This window comes from Xenopus laevis, chromosome 3L, assembly GCF_017654675.1.
Source record: "Xenopus laevis strain J_2021 chromosome 3L, Xenopus_laevis_v10.1, whole genome shotgun sequence".
Taxonomy (NCBI): Eukaryota; Metazoa; Chordata; class Amphibia; order Anura; family Pipidae; genus Xenopus; species Xenopus laevis.
Genome location: NC_054375.1, coordinates 90,671,498 through 90,686,387, shown reverse-complemented (window position 1 = coordinate 90,686,387; position 14,890 = coordinate 90,671,498).

Below are 14,890 nucleotides of genomic sequence, written 5' to 3'. Positions count from 1 at the left end.
GCTCAGGGTGGGGTTAATAAAGGGACGGTAATTGGGAATGGGAAACACATGAGGGTAAACGAGGTGGGTGGAGAATGGGGAGGAACACACTAGAAACTGACAGGTACATGAAACACAAGACACACAAGGGTAAGGATCAGCCTCAAAGAGCCCCCAGTGGCTCAAAAGAACACACAATGTCCAGAATCTGGGAAATAAAGGTTCGAGTCCCGGGCTGATCCTTACAGTACCCCCTCCTTAAGGGTCGACCTCCGGGCGACCCAACGAAAGACCCCCATCCTTTTTAGTCCAATGACTGGAGATGGGGACAAAAGTTTGCCAGGGTCAAAGGCTGGAGAGCCGCCAGGGTCAAAGGCTGGAGAGCCGCCAGGATCGGAAGCCAGATCAGAGAAGTCGCCAGGGTCAGGAGCCAGATCAGATGGATGGCCAGAGTCAGGAGCCAGATCAGAGAAGTCGCCAGGGTCAGGAGCCAGATCAGATGGATGGCCAGAGTCAGCCTGCATAGCAGAAGAACCAGCCAAGGCACCCATTACAGGCGGCGGACCAGCAGAGGCACCCATTACAGGTGGCGGACCAGCAGAGGCACCCATTACAGGTGGCGGACCAGCAGAGGCACCCATTACAGGTGGCGGACCAGCAGAGGCACCCATTACAGGTGGCGGACCAGCAGAGGCACCCATTACAGGTGGCGGACCAGCAGAGGCACCCATTACAGGTGGCGGACCAGCAGAGGCACCCATTACAGGTGGCGGATTGCCCAGGACAACAGGAAGACCACCACGAATAGCAACAAGACTGGTAGACTCTGGAGCACCAGAACTATCAGATCCTGCAGCAGGAATGGCAGGTCTAGAAGTAGAGTTGTCCGTGGGCCCAGAGGCCATGGTACACAGGTCCTCACAGGCTGAACCCAGCAAGGCTGTTGGCACAGAGGCTGGAAGCGGCAAGGCTGCTGGCACAGAGGCTGGAAGCGGCAAGGCTGCTGGCAAGGCTGCTGGCACAGGAGCTGCAGGCGGGACCGCTGGCACAGGAGCTGCAGGCGGGACCGCTGGCACAGGAGCTGCAGGCGGGACGCTGGCACAGGAGCTGCAGGCGGGACCGCTGGCACAGGAGCTGCAGGCGGGACCGCTGGCACAGGAGCTGCAGGCGGGACCGCTGGCACAGGAGCTGCAGGCGGGACCGCTGGCACAGGAGCTGCAGGCGGGACCGCTGGCACAGGAGCTGCAGGCGGGACCGCTGGCACAGGAGCTGCAGGCGGGAACCGGCACAGGAGCTGCAGGCGGACCGCTGGCACCAGGAGCTGCAGGCGGGACCGCTGGCACAGGAGCTGCAGGCGGGACCGCTGGCACAGGAGCTGCAGGCGGGACCGCTGGCACAGGAGCTGCAGGCGGGACCGCTGGCACAGGAGCTGCAGGCGGGACCGCTGGCACAGGAGCTGCAGGCGGGACCGCTGGCACAGGAGCTGCAGGCGGGACGCTGGCACAGGAGCTGCAGGCGGGACCGCTGGCACAGGAGCTGCAGGCGGGACCGCTGGCACAGGAGCTGCAGCTGGCACAGGAGCTGCAGGCGAGACCGCTGGCACAGGAGCTGCAGGCGAGACCGCTGGCACAGGAGCTGCAGGCGAGACCGCTGGCACAGGAGCTGCAGGCGAGACCGCTGGCACAGGAGCTGCAGACTGGACTGTAGGAACTGGAGCTGAAAACGTAATGGGAGACATGGAAATTGACAGAGACAGCTTTCGGGGAGCCGGCACAGGAACAGGCAGCTTTCGGAGAGCCGGCACAGGAGGCAGCTGCTGGGGGCCTGGCATTGGAACAAGAGGCAGCTGCTGGGGGACCCGGCACTGGAGCAAGAGACTGCTTTCGGGGAGCCGGCACTGGAGCAGGAGGCAGCTGCTGGAGGACCGGCACTGGAACAAGAGGCAGCTTTCGGGGAGCCGGCACAGGAGCAGGCAGCTTTCGGAGAGCCGGCACAGGAGGCAGCTGCTGGGGGTCTGGCATTGGAACAAGAGGCAGCTGCTGGGGGACCGGCACTGGAGCAAGAGACTGCTTTCGGGGAGCCGGCACTGGAGCAGGAGGCTGCTTTCGGGGAGCCGGCACTGGAGCAGGAGGCAGCTGCTGGAGGACCAACACTGGAACAGGAGGCAGCTGCTGGAGGACCGGCACTGGAACAAGAGGCAGCTTTCGGGGAGCCGGCACAGGAGCAGGCAGCTTTCGGAGAGCCGGCACAGGAGGCAGCTGCTGGGGGTCTGGCATTGGAACAAGAGGCAGCTGCTGGGGGACCGGCACTGGAGCAAGAGACTGCTTTCGGGGAGCCGGCACTGGAGCAGGAGGCTGCTTTCGGGGAGCCGGCACTGGAGCAGGAGGCAGCTGCTGGAGGACCAACACTGGAACAGGAGGCAGCTTTCGGGGAGCCAGCACTGGAACAAGAGGCAGCTGCTGGGGGACCGGCACTGGATCAAGAGACTGCTTTCGGGGAGCCGGCACTGGAGCAGGAGGCAGCTGCTGGAGGACCAACACTGGAACAGGAGGCAGCTTTCGGGGAGCCAGCACTGGAACAAGAGGCAGCTGCTGGGGGACCGGCACTGGAGGCAGCTGCTGAGAAGTCGGCACAGCAGACAGGACAGGCTGGGAAGCCGGCACAGCAGACAGGACAGGCTGGGAAGCCGGCACAGCAGACAGGACAGGCTGGGAAGCCGGCACAGCAGACAGGACAGGCTGGGAAGCCGGCACAGCAGACAGGACAGGCTGGGAAGCCGGCCGTCGGGAAGGTCCAGCTGGACACTTGGGTAGCCGATGCTGCTGCGAAGCCTCCTCTCTTGGGGGTACTAGGCACGGCAGAAGCCCCATTTTGGGAGGCACAGAACATGACAGAAGCCCCTCTTCTGGGGGCACAGGACAAGGCAGAAGCCCCACTTCTGGGGGCACAGGATCAGGCAGAAGCCCCACTTCTGGGGGCACAGGATCAGGCAGAAGCCCCACTTCTGGGGGCACAGGACAAGGCAGAAGCCCCACTTCTGGGGGCACAGGACAAGGCAGAAGCTGGGCCAGGACTGGAGGTAGCTGTTGCAGAGGGGTAGCAGGACCGGGAACTGAAGCAGACCGCTGTGGGGTAGAGGGCCCAGGAATAGACTGCGGAGGGATGGCTGGTGCTGGAACAGGAGCAGACTGCAGAGCATAGCTGGCCCTGGAACAGAGCAGACTGCAGAGGCATAGCTGGCCCTGGAACAGGAGCAGACTGCAGAGGCATAGCTGGCCCTGGAACAGGAGCAGACTGCAGAGGCATAGCTGGCCCTGGAACAGGAGCAGACTGCAGAGGCATAGCTGGCCCTGGAACAGGAGCAGACTGCAGAGGCATAGCTGGCCCTGGAACAGGAGCAGACTGCAGAGGCATAGCTGGCCCTGGAACAGGAGCAGACTGCAGAGGCATAGCTGGCCCTGGAACAGGAGCAGACTGCAGAGGCATAGCTGGCCCTGGAACAGGAGCAGACTGCAGAGGCATAGCTGGCCCTGGAACAGGAGCAGACTGCAGAGGCATAGCTGGCCCTGGAACAGGAGCAGACAGCGGTGGGGATTTCAAAGGCCAAGAAACTGGAGGTGGACGACCAGACACAGGCCAGATAGCAGTTTGTAGCTCATCTTCGCTCGAATCTGAATCTTCCCAGCCCACATCGAAGACTGAATCCTCCCAGTCATCGTCAGAGAGAAAATCCTGATAGACATCACAGAAATGGGAGCTGACTTTTGCCTCATTCTCCCCACCCCAAGGGAGTTGTAGTTCCACATCGGGACAATAAAACATGGAGGGCTTTCCCAAGGGCTTCTTGTTTGGCTGAGTCATTCTGTAAGGGTTACAGCGTGGAACCGCTGTGATAGTGGATAGCCATTCCATTGGGAGAGGATATGGCGGAAGCCCAGGGGTGTACCCATAGATGGTAAGGGAGGCAGACATGGTGAAAATAAAGCAGGTTTACTTGGAGCTTGCAAATAACACAGGAACAGTTCAAAATAAGGTAATTACCAGGAAGGTGAGGATAAGGAAACAATGCTGGAACAAGGCAACACAGGAGCTTGGAATCCAGGAGCTTGGGATACAGGTAAGGAATCACTGGAACAAAATACAGCGACCAGATACAGGATACGATTACAATTAATGACTCAGCCCAGAGCAAGGCTCAGGGTGGGGTTAATAAAGGGACGGTAATTGGGAATGGGAAACACATGAGGGTAAACGAGGTGGGTGGAGAATGGGGAGGAACACACTAGAAACTGACAGGTACATGAAACACAAGACACACAAGGGTAAGGATCAGCCTCAAAGAGCCCCCAGTGGCTCAAAAGAACACACAATGTCCAGAATCTGGGAAATAAAGGTTCGAGTCCCGGGCTGATCCTTACAGGGAGAAAGGGAAGGGGGTGATATCACTCCAACTTGCAGTACAGCAGTAAAGAGTGACTGAAGTTTATCAAGAGCAGAAGTCACATGACTGGGGGCAGCTGGGAAACTGACAATATGTCTAGTCAGATTTCAAAATTGAATATAAAAAAATCTGTTTGCTCTTTTTAGAAATAGATTGCAGTGCAGAATTCTGCTGAAGCAGAACCATTAACTGATGCTTTTTGGAAAAAAAATTCAATTGGTCTTCATTATTTATTTTTAAAGTTATTGAATTATTTGCCTTGTTCTTCTGACTCTTTCTAGCTAAAAAAACAAATGCTCTGTAAGTCTACACATTTATTGACATTGCTACTTTTTATTACTCCTCTTTCTACTCTGGCCCTCTCCTAATTGATATTCCAGTCCCTTACTTAAATCAGTGCATTGTTGCTAAGGTAATTTGGACCCTAGCAACCAGATTGCTGAAATTGCTAACTGGGGAGCTGCTGAACGAAAAGCTAAATCACTCAAAAACCACAAATAATAAAAATGAAAACCACCTACACCAAAATCTGGACACCTTGGATAACATACACCAGTTTGTAATAATGGCAGTATATTGAGAATATTCAATATGATAAACTAAATAATAATGTTTGATAGAGTTGAAACCTAAAGCTGAGAATCCTGGACACACTATAATAGGAGAATATAAGATATAAAATTGACTGACAACATGAGCGTAGACGGTCAAGTTTTATAAAGTTTATTAGTCTTGCTTTTATTGGCATGCAATTTATGACTTTGTAACATATGCATCAAAGATATGAATATGTACAGTGACAATGATGGAAACTTTTGTTTTTCTTGTGATGTGTCTGAATGAGATGCTAGGACTCTCCTCTGCATAGGAGAACATTTATTATCTGAAAGTAAAGAGAAAAATAAGTCATGTTAGTAGTGAATATTGTATTGCTAACCAATAAAAAAGTTTTGAAAAAAACAAACAAACTGAAAACCAATTGCAAATTGTCTCAGAATACTACTCTCTATATCATACTAAAGCTAACTCAAAGGTGAACAACCCCTTTAATTAATTTTTAATAGTGAGTTATTGGCAGTTCATTTTTAATATGACAGACAATAGCATTGTAACAATTTGCAATTGAGGCTTACTAACCCCAACTGCCAGAACAAATTATGAATGAAATGCTACGATAGGAAATGGCTTGCAGGCAGGGATGGGCATTTTGACCACCACTGTTTTCCATAAGACGGTGCTCATATTGCTATTTATAAAATAGGCCAAATAAGGGGATACAGTCATAAAAATGCAGGCTACTATGCAACTAGTAAAGAAATGTAAGGTAATTCATTCCACACTAATCTACTAAACACTTTACAACAAACCGCATTAGGCAGGCACCAATCCAGAACGTCCAACGAAAATAGATTCCAAGAGCCAAAAATTGTGTATAAAAAATATGATACTTTATTTTACATCACATCTAAAAAAAAATAACGCCTGACGCGTTTCGTGTCACACAGGGACACTTAATCACGGTGTCATTAATGGGAAAGCGGTAAGCTTATCCTAATGATACATTAGATTTATGCTTTTCGTGAAACTTAGGTTTACTGTATATACTAAACACTTTATCCTTTATTTATAAGGCCTACATATTAAGCAGTGTTTGAGAGAAATAAATCAGCATGTTACTGATTACATGTATAATTATTTTTGTAAACTCAGTGTATAGCACGTTTGCCCCCTTACCTTTTTATTATTACACATTTTCATATTCTTAATAATTTTCATTACAATAAATGTGACAATTAAACAAAAGATTTGAGACTGCTTTAGAGTTAAAAAAAAATCCTAAAACCTTTGTTTTAATAAAAACCATAATCATTCCTGCATGTTTCAGTAGTGTAATTCAAAATGAATTGAGTGTTGCAAGGCTGTATATTTTTCTTGTGTGAAAATGTCCATCATTTCACTATATTTAGAGACTTACAGTACTACATTTTTTAAGCATAATCACATTTTCTTTCTATTAATATGAATGTTTTTGAAAACAGAAAAAATACACCACTATGGCACTAAAATAGTAAATGTAGCATTACGCAGATGTCCCTTTTGTGACTATGGTGCTTGTGATTTATTCCAGCAAATGGATATCAGAAAGTGGGTGCAATGCTGCCAGCTGACTGTCTGTCAGTTCTCTGACTATTGACTATTGCTAATTGGCGAACATAAGCTGTTTTTATTCCTTTCCATTTGAGGCAGCAGCTGCAAAAAAAAAAAAAGGAATGCCTATAATTAAAATCTTGATCATAACCAAACCAGGTGTTTGTGAAATTTGTATTGATTTCTGTAGCAATTATATTTTTATGTCACAGATGCTTAGAATTAGGCAATATGGGGTCTACTTTAAGTGGAGGTTTCACATCAGGGACTGTCTCCTCAAATGTTGCCATTCCATAGAAAACGTCATTATAAGCGTAAGTTTTTGGAAAACGGATTTATTAAACATCCAGCTTCCCGTTCACTGCTGTGTTTATATTAGTTGTTTTTCTCTGACTGATAAAGCATAGCTGAAAAAGTGTTGGCATAATATATTTTCCCCATGTCTGCATGTATTTCCTCCCACACTAAAACACATATAAGCTGTTAACTTCTAATGTAAATGAGAACTTTTTAAGTGCTGTTGGTGCCATATAAACAAAGAATAATAAAATAAATAATGGTTTTAAAAGTAAAAATAGTAGAACACATTAGAATTGCATTCATGCCTCTAAGGTGGCAACTAATTGTCTTTATTATTTATTTGTCTCCAAGGCAAGAGCGGAAGCGGCCTGTGTGCCATTACTCATAAAAAATCACTTGAAAGAAATTAGTTGTTCCTGTTAGCGTAGGGGTGTGCCTAACGGCACTCTCACATGTCCAGATTACAGCCTGAACTTTGCTTTTGCAGGGGAAAGTTATAGCTGAAAAAAATGGATAGAGTAATTACATGAGAGAATGAACTCTTACATATAGAAGAAACACTCTTATCATTGAGAAAGTTACTCATTAATCAGGAGTCTTGGTCACAGATATGAGTTTTAATGTTATCACGTGATTTTCTCAGGCATTTCAAATTTACAATCAATAAAGTGGAATCTTGTTGAATATGTTAACCATTTCTGCATAATATAATACTAATAATTTCATATAGCGCCGGCACATGAAACAGACCTATTTTCAATCAACAGAGTATCAGAAGAACCAACTGTGGGAAGTCTGAAAATGCATCAGCTTTTACATTATTATTTATTCCATACTTATTTTTACTTAACAGTATGGGGCCCATTTACTTAGCTCGAGTGAAGGAATAGAGGAAAAAAAACTTCGAATGTTTTTTTTGGCTATTTCGACCATCGAATGGGCTACTTCGACCTTGACTATAATTTAGACTTCGAATCGAACGATTCAAAGTAAAAATCGTTCGACCATTCGATAGTCGAAGTACTGTCTCTTTAAAAAAAACTTCGACCCCCTACTTCGGCAAGTAAAACCTACCGAGGCCAATGTTAGCCTATGGGGAAGGTCCCCATAGGCTTCCTAACAATTTTCTGATCGAAGAAAAATCCTTCGATCGATGGATTAAAATCCTTCTATCTAACGATTTTTCCTTCGATTGTAGGAAATGCGGTAAATCCTTTGACTTCGATATTCGAAGTCGAAGGATTTCAATTCAGCAGTCGAATATCAAGGGTTAATTAACCCTCGATATTCGACCATAAGTCAATTTGCCCCAATAAATTGTACCCTGTACAATGTCAGCTGGTCAAAATATACTTCAATCTGTATTTTTCCAACTTGCCATGCTAGAGGTGAATCTGCTATTCTTTGTGGTTAAGGGGTTACACAGGTGACTTTGTACAACCAAATGGATATTGATGCATTGGTGCACCTGGGAACTATAATTTTACCCGCCAGGATAAAAGAACTGCTTATTGCTGCGATAAACTTCCAGTTAATGGTAAAAGGGAGTAAAATTACTTCAAGTAGCCCGTTCAAGGATGCTTGTATTATTTATCAAAAAAAGCTTGGAAAAATAGAGTAACTCATTTTGAAGAGTTTATAGTCAATTTTATGTTGGGCTATGTATTCATAAGCCTGTTTCTTTTTTCTTTCAGTTAGCAGCGTTGCTGCCATGCTGTATGCCTGAAATTCTAAATATTTTTATCAAAGAGCATTTTGCCTCACACCTGCAAGACAATAATAAAAATAATTGGGATTACTGTTCAAGAAGAAACCTAGGTAGATAATAGAACTCCAAAGAACACTCCCAAGTGCTGATTAAACATACATGAAATAATCGATAAGAAGAAATATTTAAATCAAGGCAATCTTGGAGCTTGAAATGTTAGATAACTCAGTCAATAAACCACATAAAACTTTGCCCAGTTATCATCCATGACTGGCACTTTATGATGTTCTGATACAGACATGTTAATAAACTGTGGGCTCTATGAAAGTCTTTATTGAGAGCTCATTGAAGTGGTGGGACATACCATTGTTTAGGCAAATAAACAGCAAATTCCAATACAATCCCTGCGAGACCTGTTCCAGCATATTCTCCTCATGCCATCTGTTAGTTCAGAGATGAGTCAGTCAAAGAAAGATGAGTTTATATTCAGGAATTACTGAATGATACAACACTTTGCAGTCTTTAAATTTTTTGGTGTTTGTTACATTGCCTATTCATGATGAAAAATTCTCTTAGGAATTCATATAGATTAACCCATTCCCTGCCGGTATTGCTGCTTTTTATATGTTTTTGGGTACAGAATCTGCTCATTGGAAACCCATTATTCAGCAAAGCGATGTCCCTTAGTGTCGTAATAAAATCAGCAGTCCTTCATTTGCTTGCTTTTCTAAGTAATAGTAAGACAGTACATTGTACTTCATATTGACGAGTATAAATCCATTTTAATGGAAGAACAATGCTATTTTTTAATGTTTGAATTTTTTGAAGGCTTAGGATATGGTACTCCATATTAAAGTAAAACTATACCCCCCAAATAATGTAGATCTCTAAAACTATATGGCATAAAATAGCTTATATGTAAAATAGCTTATATGTGAAAACCTGCTCCATTTTAAGTACTAAGGGCTGCCCTTGCGATTGTATGATTCACGGTGCAACACAAACAAACAAAGGGCACACATACATGTTAGGTCACGTGAGTAAATTAACAGAGAAAGTTCTGTTTTTTGCTTCCACACTTCACCTTTTACAGTTAGAGCTGCAGTATTTCTGGTCATGTGATCTCTGAGGCAGCACAGAGAATATCATAAAAGGGAAAAGATGTAAACGGGCAATATTTACGGCTATCTATTTTCCAATTTGGTATGTTTATTTAGCAGGCCACTTAATATGATATGAACTGATATCTGTTGGATAATTATTCCTTCTTAAAGAACTAATAACAACATATTTTTTTTAATACTTCCCCCCCCAAATAGCTATAATGATAGGTAAGGCTTACTTCCCCTTAACATTTTCATAACTTCAGCTTGAATTTTCATGCAAAGTGCACTATAGGAGATAGGCAAAAGGTGCCCTATAGGAGATAGGCAAAAGGGAGACGGAAGCTTGAATTCCTCTGTGTGAAAAAAAATTCTATTCCTTTGCACAACTTTGGGGGTAATAATGTGAACATATATTTAAGCTGCAGACACTGAAAATTTTTTAGGTGCTTAAGGGTAAGGGCACACACTAAGATTCAGGGAGATTTAGTCGCCCGGTGACAAATTGCCCCTTCTTTGAGCAACTAATCTCCCCGAAAAGCCTTCCTGCCGGCTACAATCTACCATATATACTCGAGTATAAGCCGAGTTTTTCAGCATCCAAAATGTGCTGAAAAAGTCTACCTCAGCTTATACTCGAGTCAGTGTGCAGTAGCTGAGATTGCAGTCACTTTTAATCATTCCTATACCAACAGTTTGCTTGGGGAGAGAATGCAATATCACACAGCGCCCTCTGTTGGTTATATGAAAGAATAACAGTGTGCCCTCTGTTGGTTATATAAAAGAATAACAGTGACTGCAATATCACACAGCGCCATCTGTTGGTTATATGAAAGAATAACAGTGACTGCAATATCACACAGCACCCTCTGTTGGTTATATGAAAGAATAACAGTGCGCCCTCTGTTGGTTATATGAAAGAATAACAGTGATTGCAATATCACACAGCGCCATCTGTTGGTTATATGAAAGATTAACAGTGACTGCAATATCACACAGCGCCCTGTGTTGGTTATATGAAAGAATAACAGTGACTGCAATATCACACAGCGCCCTCTGCTGGTTATATGAAAGATTAACAGTGATGGCAATATCACACAGCACCCTCTGCACATGGTAGTGGGACAGTGGGACAATGCACACAGTAATCAGTTTGGCAATTCTCTGTCACCATCAACTTTGCAAAGAAGTCCGGTTGATCACTGGGGGGGGTCGCTTTGGCGGAATGTGCACTGCTGGGTGACAGGGCTGTAGTTGTGTCTAGGCTTATACAATTCAATAAGTTTTCCCAGTTTTCGTAGGTAAAATTAGGTACCTCGGCTTGTACTCGGGTCGGCTTATACTCGAGTATATATGGTAAATCGCCGGCAGGATGGCACTCGAAGCGTTTCGTTTTCCGAAGTTGCCTGAAATTGCCTAACGGGCGAATAAATCACCCCGAATCTTAGCGTGTGCCCTTACCCTTAGGTTATCGGTAGGAGGCTGATTGCCGGTCCAGCGCACAGAGGACTACAAGCTGCTGTTGCCTTTTCGCCTTTCTCCTACAAGGCACTTTGAAAGTCAAATTCAAGCTGAAGATTTGAAAAAATCCAAGTGCAAGTAAGCCTTACCTATTATTATAGGAATTGCAAATAAATAAAGCTAATTTTGGCATTTCTGTCAGCATAATGTCCTGTGGTTATGTTAGTTCACTTATGCAACAGTACGATCATTATGTACAAACAAAAATATAACATGGCAATTCCCAGCACCCTCACTGTTTTGCCAAAGAGACAGACATTAAGCTACCCACTCATAATCTGATCCAGCCTCTCAATCCACTGGCAAAATAAATGGATCCAGCTGACCAATAAGGGAACATATTTTGTCTTTAAGTAGCTGGTTTACTGGGAAGACCTATGCAGCTTTTCTTCTGTTTTTGCTGTAGAACAATTAAAAAGGCATATTTTAATTTAATATATATTTCCAGTAGTACTAATAATCAACCCCTACCATATCTGTCTTCTTGCTAAGGCTAGTCTCAAACCTTGCAGATCTTGGCCAAGAATCTGCTTTTCTGCTGAAAATCCTTGTACTGTATTTAAAGACAAGGGAGTTGTCACTCTACTAATATGATACATCAGGTGGCCCGGCTGAACAAATTCCCTGATTCTCATTAAGGGCAGCTGTTATAATTGATACAATAGTTGCTAACATAGAGCTCAGATACCAGTGAAAAATCAACTAATGTAGCAAATTGTAGAAATTCAGATACTGCACCTGGCTTACTGAGCTGTCAGACTGAAACACCAGAGACAGGAACAAGTTCTTCAGTATAAAACACAGTAAAAAAAAGAAAAATAGAAAGTCATTGAAAAGGTCTTTACTTCTGGTGCACTGTCTGAAAACAGGCTGAATGAAAAAAAGTGATTGGTAATGCATTTATACTGCTGGGGGGATTAATTGCTAGCACTGTGTATGCTAGGTGCAGTAATCATGAAAGTGGCACTGCATTTAAACTTCTATCTGTTACTGGGGATTTGAACATGAAGTTGGCACAGCATTAATCCTGCTGTCTGTTCTGGGGCATTAATTATGAAGTTGGCACTATATTAATACTGGTATGTGTTGTAGAGATATTAGCACTGAATATAAACTGTTATATGGTCTGTGGTCATTAGCATAAAAGATGGTAATAGATTATTAATGTACATTTTTGTCTGATTTTATCATAAGCCAGTTGTCAGTGGGGTGGCAATACAATGCTTAAATTTTTTAATTATGTATCATTTTACTCCCTTTGCCAAACCCTTGTAGAAATGTGCAATGATGCAGGGTTAAACAATGCCAGTTATTTTTTCTACTTCCTTTTCAACCACATACTGTGTTGATTTTAATATCTGACGGTTTCATGAATTTATGATTCATTTAACCTAAAGCATTTGAATTAATTTGATGTTTCTGTTTTTCAAATCACTTGCTTCTGGCTATGCAAGCTTAGATCTGATAGAAGAAGTGGTGGAACATTTCATTCCATGTAATAACTATGGGGATAATCATACAAAAGCTTAAATGCATGTCTTTAATTTTCAAGGAATTAGGGTAGCTTTAAATGATATTCCTGAAAACATGACTAGCCAAAGCATTCAGAATCAATATGCAAATTATGTGAGCCAATTTTGAGGCATGACTTTGTGGTAGAACCTTTGTTTGTGCACTAATGCTAGAGGACTAGATGTGTCAAAAATGTTTATTAAAAACTAGTTGAAGAGCCTTGAAAAAGTATTCTGTCTCCTAGGCACAGTGTCTTAAAACCAAGTTATCATTGTAAATTAATTTGAAAAGACTCTTTCATCTTAAGCATGCCACCCCTAAAATTTTGCCGCCTTAGGCCCGGGCCTTTGTGGCCTCTCAACAAATCCGGGCCACTCTACTAACAATGCTGCTAAAGCTTGTTTCTAATACCACCAGGTATGATGTAACTATTTATTGGATGTTTATAGTGTATAGGACAGATTTAACATAAATTGTCCAGTGAAGAAATAACACCATATATAATGGAACATATAATAAATAAAATGCTACAATAAAACAAATACCTAAAAGATTCAATATTAGAAGCAATCTTGTTACACATTTGGACCATCTCAGATAGTATTGTGGCCACCAGTGTCTCCACCAAAGGTCTGCGAAAGGTATAAACACAAAATGTATGACACAGAGAAAACAAAATGATTTTGATACTGAGACATATCACTGAATATTAATTTCTTAGACTGTTTCCCACACACTGCTAGCCCCTGGTAACATACATTTTTTCTTTAATATTCACAGTTTGATATACATTAAGTATGTGATAGGAGTTTAGCCTTCTAGCAACACTCACGCAGGGACCTGTTTCACACTTTTTGGGTTGCTTAAAAACTCTCAGGGTTTAACTCTTGATCTCAGGGCCATCAAGTGTGTTTGATTCTTTAGGATTCTTTTATTACATTTATGTTAAAAGGAAGCTACATTTAAATCCGTGTTTCTCAACCTTTTTCCCCATAAACCATGTAATAGTTAACTATTCACCTCATATAAATCCTATTTTAGGGAGATTTTTTTCTACAATAAAGGGGATCATGGAGATCAACCACACACAACACCATATTTAAGTTCTGGGCCATAGGTTAAGGATCTGTGATCTAAGTTATAAGATACCCCTATATGAAAGTCATTTATAGGTGAATTTCATTTACACTGAAAATACACCAAGCATAATGTGAAGCCATCTTTGGCATCTGAGAGTAAGGCAGTTCATAAAATAAGAATGTCTACTATTCTTTTTAAACTTTTTAAAGCAGCACTTTCTTTAGATGCATCTTTGGTGACCATACTCCCAATGTGCCACAGAGGCCATGCAGGAGATTCCTATGGAGAGAGCCTTTAGGAGGCAGGACACCTGTTTTTATGCAAGCAAAAACTTGCCTCCAAGTCAGGAATTAAAATAATAAGCACCTGCTTTGAGACTACTGGAAGTAACATCCAAGGGACTGTTGAGCAACATGTTGCTTGTGAGCCACTGGTTTGGGATCATTGGACTAGAGACTGCAGAGGGTAATTGTGGTAGTTTCACTTGATGTCCTTGGACCAATGAAACATTTTGTCACACAATAAAGGCTCATTCTGTAATGAGCCAGTATCAGCAGTGCCACGCCAGAGCACAGGTACATAATTTGTGTGTTGTATCATTTCATGATGATTCCATCAGCTGCATTTTAAGATGCTGTTACAGTGTTATGGAATATGATGTAGCACAGAGAGAAAACACCATACATATTGTTAAGTGATCTAGGCAATGGGGCTGTTTGTTGGCAGCTCTCTGTTGTTGTAGTCCACTGGTCACTAGATCAATATAGTTTCCCCAATAGAGGTTTTCTATGAAGTCTGGACAGGCACAGGGATAAGTATAACTTGGTGCCCTTCACTAGGCTTGCTACTCAAGTGTCTGCTTGGTAGGGTAGTGAAGAAATAATTTGCCTCCAATCCAGCATAAAGGGTGAATTTCTGAGACTGAACCAATGGATTGCAGAGCTTTAGTTTAACCACTGTGGAGGAACATAGTTGTGCAAAAAAATAATAATGAGCCAACAGAAGCAGCCATTTGGCAGTTTTTACATTATAGCCACCACCACTTACAGCCAGGCTATCCATTCAGAGTTACAGCACTTTTTTTATCATGCATACATT